Here is a 19030-nt window from a genome sequence, read left to right as displayed (position 1 = left end):
CACGTCTAGCATATGAAAAGGAAATGCATTAATAAAAGAAACTTAAAAAGTAAGACTACTTCAGATACCTTGTGCATTCTGAAATTAATAGACAATTAAATAACTATGGCAGAGAACTTTTAAGCTTTTATATCCTAATAAACACAGAGCTGTAATTCCATTTCTCAGCTTGTGAAAGATGTCAGCATGTTGGGTGTATCTCCATGTATCTCACACCTGGTAAACGTAGTTGACAAAAATCTATTTTCTAAGGAATCCTCCTTTATCTGCAGAGGAGCTGAGAGAATCAAACCATCTCCCATTCCTCTGCATCTGAACTTCCTCAGCTATCAAACCTTCTGGTTGAGAGAAATGATTTCAAAACCCGTGAAGTTTTGTGCATGTAGGGATTACCAGCAACTCATGAAGTGATGGATACCATGTAGAATTTGAGTGTTGCACAAGCTAATTTTGAATCATTTAAAAATATAAACCACAGTGATGTGACAAGCAGTAGGAAGCTAAGGTTTTACATACTCCCCAAGACTAAATATGCTCACGAAGTGACCAGTTTTAAACATCTGCAGAGGTTTTTAACTCCTTTTGAGATAATATTCACACAGTAGAGGTGACTGCATTCTGACTCCTCATTTTTTCACATTTTCTTTTATGCTTTGCACTTTCACATCTCCATACACACCCCACCACCCATCTTTTTCAAACAGATTTCTCATGCCCTAGGATCTAGAGTGTTTGGTTATTCATCGTAAACCTGCCCTTTTCTGCAGGCAGCTCTTGAAGCCCCTTGTTGTCTCTTAGTTTTTGCAGAGAAGTACAGTTAAACCCTGGTGGAGTGGGGGGAGGTCCCTTACATGCTTCCAGCCCCTCCCAAGGCTCAGGAGGAAAAGCTAGAAAACACACTAAAAATTGGAAAGGAACCAAAATCTTTGAGGCTAATAGTCTAGACCTAGAAGCCGACCTTGACTATATAACCATTCTATTCATGACAGAATAGTTAGACTCTTCATGTGCATAGAATACCTGCTTCTGCTTCCATTATTTCAAGCTCACCCTGTCTATTGTCTTTGATACCTACAGACTAAAAGGTACTTATATCATGGTTTCTCAAAAACATTTACAAAACCAGCTTTGAGGAAATCAAGAGTGTTTCCTGGCGACAGCATTTGAAGTAGTAAGTGTACTTTCTCACTGTGATGTTGTTCTGTGTACATAACCAATATAGTGACTCTTCGGTTCATTATTGGTAATGTTTTTATTTGTAGTCTCTGTGACCCACCAGTGGCAGGGAGTTCCAGTTCACTCTGCTGTCCTGTTTTGCATTTGTCTATTTGTAGAATTGCCAGATAAAAGGCACCCAGTTAAATTTGAATTTCAGATAAATAATTGTTTTGCTTAAGTATGGTTTGCGTTATTTGGCTTATATTTACTGTAAAAAATTGTTTATCTGAAATTCAAACTTAACATCCTGGGCTTTTTGGCTTTGTTTTGTTTCGTTTTACTAAATCTGGCAAGCCTGTTGATTTGGTCGTAGGAAATTGCTTACAGCATGTAAATTCTTCTAGACTTCACTCTCTTTCACATGGATTGGAGGACCTTTTTCTCCCCCTCACCCTCTTCTTTCCAAAAGAGAGCGTCAAGGAACTCAACCTGCCTGCATGGTGGGTTTCTATTTAAGACATCTTTATGATTATATTTAACCTGTAATTGTGCTTTGGCTAAATGTCTAACTTACAGTACTTGTAATTGTTTAATATTCAATAAAAACATTTTTAAAGTATATGGTATGTGGGTAGCAGTTAGCTCTGAAGTGTTTTCATTTCCCTGTTTGTTCCTTTCAACCTGACCAACCTTAACGCGGCTGCCCTAAAACTGCCGGAAAAGACAAACAGCAGCTCCCTCTCATCTTCGGACAAGTCTCTAGTGGGACCTGCACGAAGGGCCGTATCCTCACCTCGCAGCCCACGTGGGAGTCACTGAGGTACAGCAATAGCAGAAGCAAGCTGCCTTTTAGAAATATCTTCACAGCAACAGGGCATGCGCTCTGGAGACAGACTTCACCCTGGCTCCCAAGGCAGCTGGGAGGCCGGCAAACTGCTATCGCTCGGGACCTCACTCCCTCCTTGTACCCTGTGGGGGTGTGGGGCACAGGAGCCAGTGGACTGCCTGCCTCTTGTGATGGCACTGCTTTGGTGGCTGTGACTCAGGCTAGAGAAAGTACACCCTATGAATAGCGCTTATGACCCTTTGTCATTGGGCATGGTTCACTTTTCCTTGTTACTTTATAATCATAAGACAGCACAGTGGGCGTCTAAGCTGAAGGAGCACCTGGCATTACAAAGGTCATCTAAAGACTATACTGGTGGCCCAGTGGTTAAGAACCTGCCCTCTAATGCAGACGCAGGTTCGATCCCTGGTCAGAGAATTAAGATCCCACATACCACGCGGCAACTAAGCCCACATGGCCATAACTAAGATCCAACGCAAACAAATAATATAAAAGGTCATCAGTTCCCATTCAGCTGAGACCTGGCTGCCAGATTTGCAGCTTAGCATCTGCTCTGAAGACCTGCGTCTAGAACAAGGGGAAGGGGATGGTGCAGGACTTCAGTTGGCCAATCCCCACCTGTCCTATAGAGCTAATAATGAATAAAACGTCTGACAGTATGCCGGTGACATGTTCATTTTGTTAATAGGATTCTTGGCATACTTTACTTGGTCAAAGGCTGATTTGAAAAGTAATTCTATTCATCTCTACTTTCATAATTTGGTTTACAAGTCCAGAGAATGTTACACAAAGCATAAGATAAATTAGGTGTTTAGGAATTACAGATCCAAACTACCATATATAAAATAAATAACAAGGACTTACTTTTGGATGGCATCACTGACTCAATGGACATGAGTTTGAGCAAACTCCTGGAGATGGTGAAGGCCAGGGAAGTCTGGTGCTACAGTCCGTGGGCTCACAAAGAGTCAGACATGACTGAGTGAACAACAAAAAATATAGAAAAGGGAACTGTAATATCTTGTAATATCCTAAATGCAAAAGAATCTATATATAAAGCTGAATCACTTTGCTGTATACATGAAACAGAACATTGTAAAATACCTATACTTAATTTTGTTTTAAAAAGTTTAGAAAGAAGAAAACCATGGATTGAATCCATGGTGGTATGAAGACGCTGGAGTTTTTAGGAAACCATGGCTGCTGTGGACCACCAGATTGCTTCACAACCCCCGGGAAATTCTATGGAGGCTCTGGGTCTCTTCTATCTGCCAAGTAGGAATAATTTCTGCCAAAGTTATTTAGTAGGAATATTTGGAAGATATTCAAGTGCTCTTGGGGTCCTAGGGAGAAAGCAGAAGTGTAACAAGAAATCTGGCTGGCTACATAGTCTGTAAGTGCAGCAAGTTTGCTGAAAGACCGTATAGGATGAAGACACCTCAAACTGCCTGAGTTCAGGGCCCAGCTCTGCCACTATTAATAGCCATGTGACTTTGGGAAACTTACCCTCCCAGTACCTCAGTCCGTTTTCTTTTTTTAATAAATGTATTTATTTTAATTGGATGCTAATTACTTTACAATATTGTAGTGGTTTTTCCATACATTGCCATGAATCCACCATGGGTGTACATGTGTTCCCCATCCTGAACCCCCCTCCCACCTCCGTTCCCATCCCATCCCTCTGGGTCATCTCAGTGCACCAGCCCTGAGCACCCTGTCTCATCCATTGAACCTGGACTGGCGATTCACTTCACCTATGATAATATACATGTTTCAATGCCATTCTCCCAAATCATCCCACCCTCGCCCTCTCCCACAGAGTCCAAAAGACTGTTCTATACATCTGTGTCTCTCTTGCTGTCTCGCATAGGGTCATCGTTACTATCTTTCTAAATTCCATATATATGCCTTAGTATACTATATTGATGGTTTTCTTTCTAACTTACTTCATTCTGTATAATAGGCTCCAGTGGGACGTCCCTCATGGTCCAGTGGTTAAGAGTCTGTGCTCTCAATGCGGGGGGCACAGGTTCAATCCCTGGTCGAGGAATTAAGATCCCATATGCCCCACAGTTCATGAGGTCCATGGGGTCACAAAGAGTTGGACACAGCTGAGTTACTTTCAGTTTTCATGCCCCACAGTTCAGCCAAAAATAAGACTATAAAATGAGTCTCCCGCTACTAGCAGTTCATAGAGTTGCTCTAAGAATTCAAACTAGCATTTTCTGCTGAGTTCTGTATGGGAACTGAGATCCTACAGGGTAGACCTGGACACACAGTGAGCACCTGCTGATTTAGGCCCTGGTCAGCTAGTTCTCATAAGGGAAGGTTGTTAAGAACAGAGGTTGTGGTTTATTTCAAAATGGTTCCTTTCTCTCTCCTACTGCCTGAAGAACAAGGATATTTTTCTCCAGTGTTTACTATGAGAACCTATTTGAGCTCCTGGAAATAAATCTTACAGAATTGTCACGGTCCCCGATGACTGGGTCCCACTGGAGTTTTGAGCTCTCAGGGTTATCCACATTCAGCCTCTAGCAATTCATTGCAGTTCTTGTTTTCCTGACCAGTACTGGTTCCCCGAGCAACTTCAGCTCATGAATCTCAGCTCCAGTAAATTGTTATTCTCTGTATTTGCCTGTCAACTTCTCCAGTCTCAAAGTCCTTACCTCTCTTACATATCCTAGAAGAGTTGATTTTTCACTCTGTTTGGCTTTTGACGTGTTAGAACGAGCAACTTCCAAGTTCCTTACATGTAGAACTAGAACCCCCAGACCACAATGACTGTTTAATATATAGCACTAAAGGCATCATCTATAAAAGAAAGAAACTGATAAAGCTAAATTTTTATTTACAACTTCTGCAAAAGATGCTGGGTAGAGAATGAGAAGATAAGCCACAGACTGGGAGAAATATTTGCAAAAGGCATATCTGATAAAGCACAACTATCCAAAATATACAAAGAACCCTCAAAACTGGATGTTAAGAACATCAACAACCTGAGTAAAAAACAGAACACTTGAACAGACACCTCACCAAACAGATGAGGAATAAGCATAAGAAAAAATGCTTAACGTCATATGACATTAAAATGCAAATTTGAAAAACGACATGCCATTACACACCTATTAGAATGGCCAAAATTTGGAACACATACCAAATGCTAGTGAGGATATGGAGTGACAGGAACTCTCATTGTTGGTGGCATACCTCAGAAGACAGTTTGGCCATTTCTTACAAAACTAAACATAACATATGTTCCAGCAAGAGTGCACTTTGATATTTATGCAAAGGTGTTGAAAACTTAGGTCCATACTGATACCCGCGTGCAGGTGTTTCTAACAGCTTTATTCACAGTTGCCAAAACTTGAAAGCAATCAAATGCCCTTCAGTAGCTAAATGGATAAACAAACTCTGGCACCTCCAGACAGTGGGATATTTGTTGAGCGCCAAAAAGAAATGAACTTTCAAGCCATGAAAAGACATGGAAGAAACATGAATGCTAAGCAAAAGAAGCTGATCTGAAAAGGCTACAGGGTGTATGATTCCAACTATATGACATTCTGAAAAAGGCAAAACTATGGAGACAAATACAGAAGTGGTTCCCAGCAGTCAGGAAGGGAAAGACGGCTAAGTGGAGCACAGAGGATGTTCAGAGCAGTGAGAATACCTTCAAAGATACTGTAAAGGTGGATGAATGTCCCTGCACACTTACCAAAACCCATAGAATGTACAACCACCAGAGTGAACCCTAATGCAAACTGTAGACTTTGGGTGACTGTGATGTGTCAACATAGGTTCATCAATTGTAACAAATGTACCACTCTGGTAGAGGATGTTGATAATGGAGGAGGCTTTTATCAACCAAGACCAGGGGTTTATACAAAATCTCTGTAACTTCTCTCAATTTTGCTGAACCCAAAACTGCTCTTAAAAAATTACATGTTTTATAAAGAGAGAGAAGGCTAAAAACACATGTACAAGCATAATGTATACATCAATACTTCCTCTTTTAGAGAGGAGACATAGAGATGCACGTGAAGAAATAATAAGTAAAAATAATTAAATCTAATCCTCCTTTGACTTCAAGGAGGTGTGAACATGTATTTTTTAAAAGGCTGATGTTTTAAATTCGTTTAAAACTGGGGAAGACAGAGGGTAAATTTAAATATTCTTTATGTTTCTGCCACTTCGAACTTAGGAACTGATTTCGTAGACCCGTCCTCTAAAGTTCAGACCCAGGGGAAGTACTGGGAAGAGAGAACAGTTACCCAAGCAAGCCCCTCTCTCAGGCACTCACTCAATGTATGATGTTGAAATAAAACTGATGTTTCCTTGCTCATCACTGGGACCAACCTACAAGGTAAGTTCTCGGTCTCAATATTCTTTAAAATACAACAGGAAACTGGAGACTATTATACAGAGTCAAGTAAGCCAGAAAGAAAAACACCAACAGTATACTAACTAATATATATGGAATTTAGAAAGATGGTAACGGTAACCCTGTATGTGAGACAGCAAAAGAGACACAGATGTATAGAACAGTCTTTTGGACTCTGTGGGAGAGGGAGAGGGTGGGATGATTTGGGAGAATGGCACTGAAACATGTATAATATCATATATGAAACAAATCGCCAGTCCAGGTTCGATGCATGATACTGGATGCTTGGGGCTGGTGCACTGAGACAACCCAGAGGGACGGTACGAGGAGGGAGGGGGGTTCAGGATGGGGAACGCGCGTATACCTGTGGTGGATTCATGTTGATGTACGGCAAAACCAATACAATAAAGTCATTAACCTCCAATTAAAATAAACATTAAAAAAATAATAAAATATAACAGGAGAATGTATACAAAAAGAATGAAAAGGAAAGACTCAAAAAGATACATTTTTTTAAAAACTATTATAAACAAAGTCAAAAGACAAATGACAAACTGGGAGAAATGTCTGCAATTCATGCTGTAGAAGGGCTTCCCTTGTAGCTCAGTCTGTAAAGACTCTGCCTGCAGTGCAGGAGACCCGGGTTCCATCCCTGGGCTGGGAAGAGCCCCTGGAGAAGGCAATGGCAACCCACTCCAGCATCCTTGCCTGGAAAATCTCATGGACAGGAGCCTGGTGGGCTGCAGTCCATGGGGTCGCAAAGAGTCATGCACGACTGAGCGACTAACATTACTTACTGTAGAAGGGGGCTAATCTCTTTCATACAGAGAGTTCCTAAAAGCCTGGAAGATTATTAAAAAAAAAAAAAAAATCAGGGGAAGCAAAAAATGGCGCCTGCAAATGAGCAAAGTTTGTGACGCAGCAAGCTTTTTGTCTCTGGCCGAGCTCTTCTTCCCAGGACGGAAGAAAGTGCAGGTTCCTCACTGGGCAGCACGGGTACGAGCAGTGGGAGGTGTACGTACAAGGAGGCGATCAAGACTCCAGCATCTTCCCTGGCTGCATCAACAAGGCTGAGGTCTTTGAAGACCAGGTAAACGGACGCCTCAAGAAGGGACTGGCGGAAGGTAAGGACTATGTGCTGCTCCCAGTGGCTGCTCGGCATTACCTGGTCAACCGGTATGTTCTAGAGCATGACCAGCCTCGCATGGAACGCAAGGTCGTGGAACTGCCCAGCATCCACAAGGTTGAAATGCACCCAGTAGAACTGGTGCTCGTCCGGCTCAGTGATACGGACACACCTCCCACAGCTCAGCTCAGCCCCGCAGATTCTAGTGACCTCGTTTTGCGCACCGCTTGAGAGCAGTTTCCGGGGCACCCCAGGAAGAGACCCGTCTGTGGCTCAAGAACGCGGAGGGCCCTTTTGAGAGGTTGTGCAACGCCCGCGTCACAGTGCTTGACTCCCTCTCTCAATACTGAGCAGGTGGTCGTCATGGAGACCCGAAACAAGGATGGCACCTGGCCCAGTGCGCAGCCACAGGCCACGAGCAGAGCGTCGGAGGAGGGTGAGGATTTCCAAGGCCAGCCGGGCATCTGCGGTCTCACCAACCTGGGCAACACGTGCTTCATGAACTCGGCCCTGCAGTGCCTCAGCAACGTGCCGCAGCTCACCGAGTACTTCCTCCAAAACCGCTACCTGGAGGAGCTCAACCTCGGCAACCCGCTGGGCATGAAGGGGGAGATTGCAGAGGCCTATGCCGACCTGGTGAAGCAGGCGTGGTCCGGCCACCACCGCTCCATCGTGCCCTACGTGTTCAAGACCAAGGTCGGCCACTTTGCGTCCCAGTTCCTAGGCTACCAGCTGCATGACTCACAGGAGGTGCTGTCGTTCCTCCTGGATGGACTGCACGAGGACCTCAATCGCGTCAAGAAGAAGGAATACGTGGAGCTGTGCGACGCTGCTGGGAGGCCAGACCAGGAGGTGGCTCAGGAGGCCTGGCAGAACCACAAACGGTGGAACGATTCTGTGATCGTGGACACTTTCCACGGCCTCTTCAAGTCCACCTTAGTATGCCCTGACTGTGGTAATGTGTCTGTGACCTTCGACCCCTTCTGCTACCTCAGTGTCCCACTGCCTGTGAGCCACAAGAGGGTCACGGAGGTCTTCTTTGTCTCCATGGACCCCCGCCGCAAGCCCGAGCAGCACCAGCTCCTGGTCCCCAAGAAAGGCAAGACCTCGGATCTGTGTGTGGCTCTGGCCAAACACACCAGCGTCTCTCCAGAAAAGATGATGGTGGCCGATGTCTTCAGTCACCGCTTCTATAAGACCTACCAGCTGGAGGAGTCTCTGAGCAGCATCTTGGACCGAGACGATATCTTCATATACGAGGTGTCAGGCAGGGTGGCCGCTGGGGAGAACTCCAGAGAGGACGTTGTGCGTCCTGTGTACCTGCGGGAGCGCACCCCGGCCCGGGACTACAGCCGTTCCTATTACAGCCTGATGCTCTTTGGGCACCCACTTCTGGTGTCGGTGCCCCGGGACCGGCTCTCGTGGGATGCCCTGTATCACATCCTGCTGTACCGCCTCTCACGCTACGTGACCAGACCCAGCTGGGATGATGAGGAGGATGGAGATGAGAAAGACCTGGAGGGTAAGGACAGCCTCCTTCAGCCTGGACATGGGCCTGGGGGCAGCTCCCAAGACCCTGGGCCGGAGCAGGCTGGGTCCAGCTCTGGAGTCGCGAGCAGTAGTTGGGGCCCTGTGGACACCTCTCCTGGGCCATCTCACTGGCCCCAGAGGGTGCGGCACAAGCACCTCTTCACCCTGCAAAGGGTTAATTCCAATGGGACCAGCAACTGCTCGACCTTCAAGGAGGATACTCAGGCTCAGCCATATATTGCCATCGACTGGGAGCCAGAGATGAAGAAGCGTTACTATGATCAGGTGGAGGCTGAGGGCTACGGGAAGCACGACTGTGTCGAGTACGTGCTGAAGAAGGCCCCAGTGCAGCTGCAGGAATGCATCGAGCTGTTCACCACCGTTGAGACCCTGGAGAAGGAAAACCCCTGGTACTGCCCCACTTGCAAGCAGCACCAGCCGGCCACCAAGAAGCTGGACCTGTGGATGCTGCCAGAGACACTCATTATCCACCTGAAGCGCTTTTCCTACACCACGTTCTCCCGCAAAAAGCTGGACACCCTTGTGGAGTTTCCTATCCGGGACCTGGACTTCTCTGAGTTTGTCATCAAGCCGCAGGACGACTCAGCTCCGGAACTCTACAAATACGACCTCATCGCGGTTTCCAACCATTATGGGGGCCTGCGGGATGGACACTACACAACATTTGCCTGCAACAAGGACAGCGGCCAGTGGCACTACTTCGATGACAACAGCGTCTTGCCTGTGACGGAGAATCAGATTGAGTCCAAGGCAGCCTATGTCCTCTTCTACCAGCGCCAGGACGTGGCACGCCGTCTGCAACCCCAGGCTGGCTCATCGAAGCCCCCGGCATCCTCTGCCTGCGGTGCGCCACCCAAGTCGGGGTTCATGAATGTAAACTGAGGGGCCCCGGCCCCGCCAGAGGGAAGGAAGCTGTCCCGGCTCTCTTCCTTCCCGAAGCCACCCCTGTTCTCTTACCCGTTAGGTGCCCCGTGCCAGGCGTCACAGGCTTAGTTGTGGCTGCTCTTCTCCTGTTCTGTTACATTGCTCTCTCCCAGGGAAAAAGAGCTCAAGGCTCCTTCCAGCGGTGTGTTCCCCACCCGCGTTTGCCTTTCAGAGCATCGACCTTCCCTTCTATTCTCTATTTATGATTCTCCCCTTCCTTCTTGTCCTCAGTCCCAGGTGTTCTCAGGGGGTGGGGGTGGGGTGCACCTGAACAGGGTGTACCTGAACAGAGGGTATTTTCTTTGTGAGACCTTGTACCTTGCACTGTGTATATATAAAAGTGCCAGTGTGTTCCTAAAAAAAAAAAAAAAAAAAAATTCAGATCAAAGTTATAAACACACAGTTCATAGAAAAATACAGATGGTTCTTGAATGTGTACAAATTGCTCTATCTCATAGAGAAATGCAAATTAAAATTAGTTAACACAAGTTACCTCTCAGACTGACAAAACTCAGGAAGTTGTGTAACAAGTGTTAGTGAGTGGGTATAAAAGCAGTGGATGGGGGGAGAAATTACATAAATATGAACATACTATACCTGCATGTGCTTACTCAAATGATTGGAATACCTTCTTGGTGAATATGTTAAAATCTGGTAACAATTTTTTTTTAATCGAATAACATTAGTAAATCAGTGGTGAGGTGACTTAGTTGAGAAGGAGGCATTTTATTATATAGGTGTCTATATTTTTAAAATTATTGATCTATGTGAATAATTTATCTACATGAAAGAACTGGGAGTGGGGGCTTCTTTGGTGGTCCAGTAGTTAAGACTTCACACTTCCACTGCAAGGGGCTTGGATTCAGTCCCCAGTCAGGGAGAACTATGATCCCTCATGCCATGCGGTACAGCCAAAAAATGTTAAAAAGAAAGAAATTAGGAGTAAATCATCTCATTTATCTTTGAGTTGAAGCGATTTTCACAATACATCAAGGGAAGCAAGATGCAGAAACTGTGTATTGTATGATGTTATTTTTATAAAGCAAATAGCAATAAAATCCCTATATGTAGTTAAACATATAGATACATGGTGTATGCACTTTATACCGTTATACCATATAATACAACACATCATATCGTGTATGACTCTGTGGGGATAGAGAGAAAAGGAAGGACATGTGATGGTTAACAGTGGTTGTTTGCAAAATCTGGTGGAGGGAGACATGTGAAAAGAAAATATTTTTTAACGATATGGCTGACATTTTTGAAAGAAAAAAATGTGTACATATATATTTATGTCTATCTGTCTGGAAAATAGAACAAAGATGGAAACATCGTCTGCAAGCCACAAGAAAACATAACTATCATGACTTTGTCCATGAGCTAGAACATGAAAACACACATGTGTATATATGTATATGTGTATATATGCACACACACATATATGTAGAAAGATGGTCATGGAATGTTGAGGGTGAGTGTTTCAGAGATACAGGATTTCAGGAGATTTTTTTGCTTTCTAATATTCGGATGTGTTTGACTTTTTCAATAAAACTATGTTACTGTGGGAAGGGAAGAAATTGAAACAAGAATAATACATGCTTTCTAAACCATGCAGCTTAGTAATTCAATGCCTGTCTCTAAATGTAAAGTCTTATTTCCAGGTGAAGTGCTTCATTCTGTTTGAAAACTTAAAAGCAGGAGCAATTGTCTTAGAAATGAAGAAAGTTGTGACGATGACGACAGAACAATAAGTGTGCAATTCTGCTAGCATCTCTGCTGTTTTTGCCCATTTGCTCAGAATGTTGGAAGAAAATCGTTTCCACTGGGAGATGAAAGTGAAAAGGGCGTGGAAACATCTCTTTGGTTTTCTTGCTGGATCCCTTCAAAGCCATGGGTTATATTTTAAAAGGAGTAACATTGTTGGAAGCAAATATCCAGAATCAGCATTCACCTTAATTACAGAATTCAACCTATAAATCTAGTCATATTTCTATCTATTGTCATGTGTTCTCTAGGATTAAAAATAAATCCCCCCAAAAAATAATAAATAAATTCCCACTGTTACTTAAAATGAAAAGGAAATGAATAAAGACGTACCAGACAAGAGGTGACCAAGCAAATGTAGACATGGTATTGTTGATTCCCAAGTATCAATAGAATGGCACTCAGTTCAATTCAATTCAGTTCAGTTCAGTCGCTCAGTCATGTCCGACTACATACATGGAAAATGAGAAACATCACCTACCTATCAACCACGTGCTACATGCGTGCTAAGTTGCTTCAGTCACGTCCAACTCCTTGCAACCCCATGAATTGTAGCCCGCCAGGCTCCTGTGTCCATGGGGATTCTCCAGGCAAGAATACTGGAGTGGGCCACCGTGCCCTCCTCTGGGAAATCTTCCCAACCCATAGACTGAACCCTTGTCTCATGTCTCCTGCATTAGCAGGCGGGTTCTTTACCTCTAGCGCCACCTGGGAAGCCCAGCTGCTGACCACAAGAAGCTGTACAAAGTACAACTTCATGCGGGCAAGGCATCATTGAAATAGAAAACACAAACTGTTAAAGTCTTCCACTGTGATTCTGAGTTTATCAAATCCTCCTCATATTTGTAATACATTCCTCTAAGAAACTGACAAAATAAAAATGAAACTATCAGGGTGTTGAATATCATATTTAACTAACTTGATTTTTAACAAATAGAACAAAAGCAGAGACTGTACACTCTGAATGTCTATTTAAAATAACTGGCTTGTGGAGAAGGAAATGGCAACCCACTCCAGTATTCTTGCCTGGAGAATCCCAGGGACAGTGGAGGCTGGTGGGCTTCCATCTACGGGGTCGCACAAAGTCGGACACGACTGATGCAACGTAGCAGCAGCCGCAGCATAAAACTGGGGGGCTGGGAATGGATGGCTAGGGAGGTGACAGCTTAAAGATATGGGGTTTCTTTTTGAGATGAAAATGTTCTAAATGGTGATGGTTGCATATATCTGTGAATATGTCTAAAAACCATTGAATCATATACTTTAAATGGGTGTATTGTATGATGTCAATTATATCTCAATAAAACCTTTTTTAAGTTTAAAAAAATAAAATAACTGGCTTGGCTACAACTCAAATGTTATCCTGTTGTCTGGGAGGAAGAAGTTTTCCCTCTTCCCTTCTACATTATTTTGACTGGTCTAAGAATTAAATTGGCATGAGATATGTATAGATAAAAGGGAGAAAAGCCCACAAAAGCTGAATGACATGTATCCGTGGAAGAGACCCAGAGTAACTCAAAACGGCTGAAACTCTCCAGTTAAAGACCATTTTCGGCTAAAGATAAAAGAGGATGTTGGGAGTAGTGATTTGGCACTTCAAAGGAAAGCGATTTATATGGAGATGAAAAGCAAATGTTTGGTAAATAAATATTTGCTGGGCCCTGCGGAGACAATGGGACGGAGGAATTTTAACAGACTTTGCTGGATTCCTCCCCATCTACACACCTGGTCCAGACTAGGTTATCTAAGGTGATGTTCTCTTCCTGAAGCAGAGCCTCTGTCTGCATTCTTCAGGAGGAAGGTCAAAGTTTCTTCCTGAGCCTTTTGTTCCTTCCTTACTTTCAGCTTGAAATAATTTGCATGCCAAAAAGACATTTAGGGGTGGCCAGTTTCACTCCCCTGCACTGTCAAACACTTGAATTTATAAAATGCATAAGTCAGAGTCTTGAAGTAATTACACCCAATGGCTCATTTTGGTTACTGAAAATTTCTTAAAGTGGGGTGTAAGGCAAGGATATGCAGAAGGAACTTTCACTGTTCCTTATATGTATTTTCATCCTTTGAATTTTGTGGCAGTGAACATATGTATTTATTTTCGTGTATTAATCATTGAACAACTTTATTGGGATGTAATTTACATACCATGAAATTTACCATTTTAAGTGTACAAGATTTTTTTCATAAATTTACTAAATTTAAGAGTTGTACAACCACCTCAAGGGGTCACACAGAGTCAGCTTGGCAGCACTTTGGTAGAGATGCCAGGAACCCCAAAGTCAAGAGCAGGAGCTTTTCCACTCAACTTTTCTATGGCAACTAGTAGGGAGTCAGTTCCCTCAGCTACTGTTCTAGTTAAAAATAGATTCCCTGGGCTTCCCTGGTGGCTTGGTCATAATCACTTGTGGGAGTTTGTGGAGTCTTGAGTCAATGTCTTAGATGGCCTCAAGGATCTCTATTTTTAAAATAATCTATAAAAAATTTTAAACTATTTTTATCACAATGGTGATAGATGGACAGTACAAGTGGTCCCCCTCCAACCTTACGACTTCCTTTCTTTTTTCCATTTTCCTACACACTTCTACATATTTGCCTCTTCAGATGAAATCAGGAATATTTTGCCCTGTTCCTCCCAAATGCTGCTGGTGTTTTGATTGAGATCATATTAAATGGATAGGTTAATTCATGGAGAAATAATATCTTTTCAATACTGCATCTTTTTATCCAAGAATATAGTATGTCCTTCAGCTTTTTTTCAAGTGTTCTTATATGTCTTTTGGTAGGACTTTTTTTTTTCCCCTATGTCCCTTAGTAGGATTTTTTTTTTTCCATTGAAGAATTTTTTTAGTTTTTGGCCACACCACACCATCTTAGTTCCTGACCAGGGATTGAACCTGTACCGCTTGCATTGGAAGCATGTAGTCTTAACCACTGGACTGCCGGGGAAGCCCAGTAGTGCTTTACCAGGTCCATCAGCTAGGTCTTGCCTACCTCTGGTCAAGTTTACCGTAGGCAGTTTATCTTTAAGCTGATACTGTAAACAGGATCTACTACATCTATTTTAAATTGATATTTTCATATGGGGAAGCTATTGATTTTTTTCATACAATCATACAATCAAAAATTTCATACAATTTTTTCAAGCAATCAACCACTAGCTGAATGCTCTCATTTCTAATAGCTTTTCAGTTGACTCCTATTTTTCAGATACATATCATCTGCAAATAATTTGGCCTCCCATTTTTCAAACCGTACACCTCTTTTCTTTCACTTGCTAATTACATTGACTAGTGCTTCCAAATTGCATTCCTAATGGCATTGCTTGTTTCTATTGAGAGTCCCCTTGGACTGTAAGGAGATCAAACCAGTAGATCCTAAGGGCAATCAGTCCTGAAAATTCACTGGAAGGACTGATGCTAAAGCTGAAGCTCCAGTACTTTGGCCACCTGATGCGAAGAGCGACTCATTACAAAAGACCCTGACACTGGGAAAGATTGAAGGCAGGAGGAGAAGGGGACGACAGAGGATGAGATGGTTGGATGGCGTCACCAACTCGAGGGACATGAGTTTGAGCAAGCTCTGGGAGTTGTTGATGGACGGTGTGGGGGAAGCCTGGCGTGTTGCAGTCCATGGGGTCACAAAGAATCAGACACGATTATAACTGAACTGAGTGCTTCCAAAATAATGGTAGATAAAAATGACACAGTGGAAATACGTGTTTACTAACATACTTTTGGTTTACACTTTGGGACATTTGTACCAACTGAATCTGATAGACCCAATCCCCAAATCAGCACTGAGGAACCACTGCCATACATCACCTTCGTCCGGTTATTTCTTCAACCTGGCCTCGAGGCATATTGCCATTTCCAAACTCCCAACAGAACAGGAGGGAACACGAGGTCTCTAAAATTTTCTAAGATTTTGGGAGCCAGGCCCCCTTGCTATTGTTGGGGAAGGGTGTGGCAACTCCTTGTACAATCTTTGGCTGTGGCCCTAACCACTTGTACTGTGAGGTGTTTAAGACAGACCTCGCCTGCCGGAGAGCCATCCTTATCACTCCATCCTGTGCCTGGCAGAAAGCAGACTCTCAAAAGCAAATGTCGTATATTAACACATATAAATGCAATCTAGAAAGATGGTACTGATGAATCTATTCTTAGGGTAGCAATGGAGATGCACACATAGAGACTTGCAGACACAGTGGGGAAAGAAGGTGGTGGGACGAACTGAGGGTAGTATCGAAACGTATCCACTACCGTGTGTAAAACAGATAGCCAGTGGGAATTTGCTGTGACTCAGGGAGCTCAAACTGGTGCTGTGACAAGCTAGAGGGGTGGGAGGTGGGAGGGAGGTTCAAGAGGAAGGGGACATATATACCTGTAGCTGATTTACATTGATGTACAGCAGAAACCGTACGGTATACTTCCCTGGTGGCTCAGACAGTAAAGCGTCTGTCTACAACGCGGGAGACCCAGGTTCAATCCCTGGGTTGGGAAGGCCCCTTGGAGAAGGAAATGGCAATCCACTCCAGTACTATTGCTTGGAAAATCCCATGGACGGAGGAGCCTGGTAGGCTACAGTCCACGGGGTCGCAAAGAGTCGGACACGACTAAGCGACTTCACTTTCACTTTTCAGCGCAGAAACCAGCACAATATTATAAAACAATTATCCTCCAATTAAACATAAATAAATTTTAAAAAAAGAAAGCAGACTCTCAGATGAGGACATCTGTGCCTTACCCTTCACCTCTTCCTGTCTAAAAAATCCAGTTCTCAGAGATTTCCTCTCTGCCTTCACCTGTCACCTTCTGTGGTGTTTAGGGAGCTCACAGATTTGAGTGGCCCGTCTCCACAAGATTACCATCAAATGATTCGGATCTTCCAAGTCATCATATTGGCAGTTTTTCGGGAAAGGATAAACCAAGCCAGAGGTGGTTGAAAATGTATTTATTTTTCTTCAAATGATCTTTGTTTCAAGCAATAAATAAAAACAGACATGTTGACTTTTCTAAAAAAAAAAAACCAAACAACAACAAAAATATTCCCCTAAACTATATACATCCTACAGAAATACAAGCATATCAAATGTAGAAATGACATCACGCTGAAAGATGGGGCTATTTACAGAAATTACAAGTATTGCATTGCTGTCTTGAAGAAGCCTCTTTCTGGCATGACTCATAAGCTCTAAGGGAGAGCAGGGTCCTCTTCAAAGAAGTGGCACTCTCCAGCCTTCCTTTTTTTCCCCCGGCTGCACCATGCGACATGTGGGATCTTAGTTCCCTGACTAGGGATCGAACCCACACCCCTGCATTAGAGGCGTGGGGCTGGACTGCTAGTGAAGTCCCTCTCCATACTTCTTGATAAACAAACTTGCAAAGAAGAGCTAGACAGCCAGACACGTTCCTCAGTTCCTTAACAACCACAGATCAGCTTTCGAGGGGCGTGAAAAGGGACCTCGTCCAGGTCTTAGGCCCCGTGAGCTCCTGACAGAACCCATATTGCCCCTCAGCAGAGCTGGGGCCACACAGGGCCAGGGGCAACTCTCTGCTGTGGTTTCTGCCACACAAGCCAGCTCTGTGTTATCAAGCCCTGACCTCCAACAGCACCTTGCCTAAGTGTCCCAAACTCAGTTATGCAGGGAGAGCACTTGGGGAGCTTTGAAACCTACTGATGCCCAGGTCCCTCCTCCAGAATTCCTGGTGTACCTCGTGTGGGCTAACGGGCAGCCAAGGCAAACCCTTACTTTACCAACAAAGGCTGGTGGCCAAACTCTGATCTCACAGGCCCCTCCCCTCACATTGAAATCACCCATCCCACCTCCCTCTGCCCATCTTCCCAAGAATTTTGGATTTTTTTCTCATATAGAATCAGAATCAACTCTCTAGAACCAGGCTAGGATGGACATCTGAGGAAAATGGCCTCAGAGACCACGACTAAGGCCGGGAGCTCCCTGCCACCAGCTCACAGGTGGCTTCAGTATAATACTGCTTGCGGGGGGGTGGGGGGGGAAGGGCTCACCCACACCCTGGGGTCACAAAGACACCGGAGGGAACAGCAGCATCCTCCAGTCTCTATACACGACCCAGTGGGTCAACAGCACAGGTCACCACGGATCAAAGTGGCGAAGCTTTCTGACTGCGACGGAAATTGCTTGTCACCAGAAATCACTTCATGGGAGAGACACCTGTTGAAACCCAGTGGCCGTTTGGAGGGACCGCGTGGTGCCGTCTTCATTAGAGCTCTTTCTTCCAAGTCATCAAAGAGGCTTCTGATGGTAAAAGTAGACAGTGACCCCAAATCCCCAATTCCAATCAAGCCCATTTCCTATTGAACTTCTAAGGGTTTGGGGACTCACACTCTTATCAGGTACAAAGAAAATGGCTTTATAAATAGAGGTTTGACACTGTGATACGTGACTTGAGTTGGAAAGCAGGGAAGAGACCCGGTCGGGGCGGGTCCTGGGCTCCGACTGTCTGGGCAGCTGGAATCCAGTCTGGGAAAGCACGACACACAGATTTTGGCAAATGTACACTCATTCTGTAAAAAGTCAATCTGTTCTAAGCTACTTTCCCTCCCCCTTCAAGCAGTCCCTCCTGCGGACCTGTCTGTCTGTGGGAACCCACACTTTTACAGCGGTAGAGCCCATTCGACCGCAATTCATCACAAAACATGAAGCAACTTCCAGGAATCAAGGAAGACAAGGGAACAACATCTAGCTGAGCTGTCTCAATAGGCCCAGTGTCATGAACCTGACCCCTCCACGTCTCCAGGAGGGGTTCAGCAAAGCAGCTCCCAGCAAAGGAGGGGGTCTTGGGCTTTTCTGAAAACAAGAAGTGGGAACTCTGGCCACACCCAAGACAGGGCTTGACAAAGGTAGGACAAATGATGCCAGGTTCACGTTAATGGAAGGAAGCAAGGAACCTAGTCCTGTCTGGGACGTGGGGACAAGAAGGAGCATTCCGACACTATGCTGACATCGAGGCTTGAAGTTATCAATGGGTGAGCAGCACTTCGATCCTCAGAGGGCAAAACAACCCCCAAAAGCAAAACCTAAAGCATGCTCTCATTTCTAGACAAGTTTGGAATTACTGCTAACCTGGCACTGGGTAACAACACTGTTCCACAATACTATAAGTTAAGTAACCCATGGTTAGTTCCCTCCTCCCTCCCCCCAAGCCCAACCCACCTGCTCCTTGTTCCAAAAGCCACTCCTCTATTTGGAAAGGCCCCTGAAAATGGCATTATCTCAAGAAAGGATTCTGCTATGGCACTCTAA

The 19030-nt window shown here is 44.4% G+C and overlaps 1 pseudogene; it reads left to right on the top strand.

Moving 5' to 3' along the window:
- The first annotated feature begins 6305 nt into the window (after window positions 1-6305).
- On the top strand, window positions 6306-9942 carry LOC138078073 (ubiquitin carboxyl-terminal hydrolase 11 pseudogene; annotated as a pseudogene).
- Window positions 9943-19030: the final 9088 nt, after the last annotated feature.

This window comes from Capricornis sumatraensis, chromosome 4, assembly GCF_032405125.1.
Source record: "Capricornis sumatraensis isolate serow.1 chromosome 4, serow.2, whole genome shotgun sequence".
Classification (NCBI taxonomy): Eukaryota; Metazoa; Chordata; class Mammalia; order Artiodactyla; family Bovidae; genus Capricornis; species Capricornis sumatraensis.
This window is presented reverse-complemented; position numbering and strand designations above follow the sequence as displayed.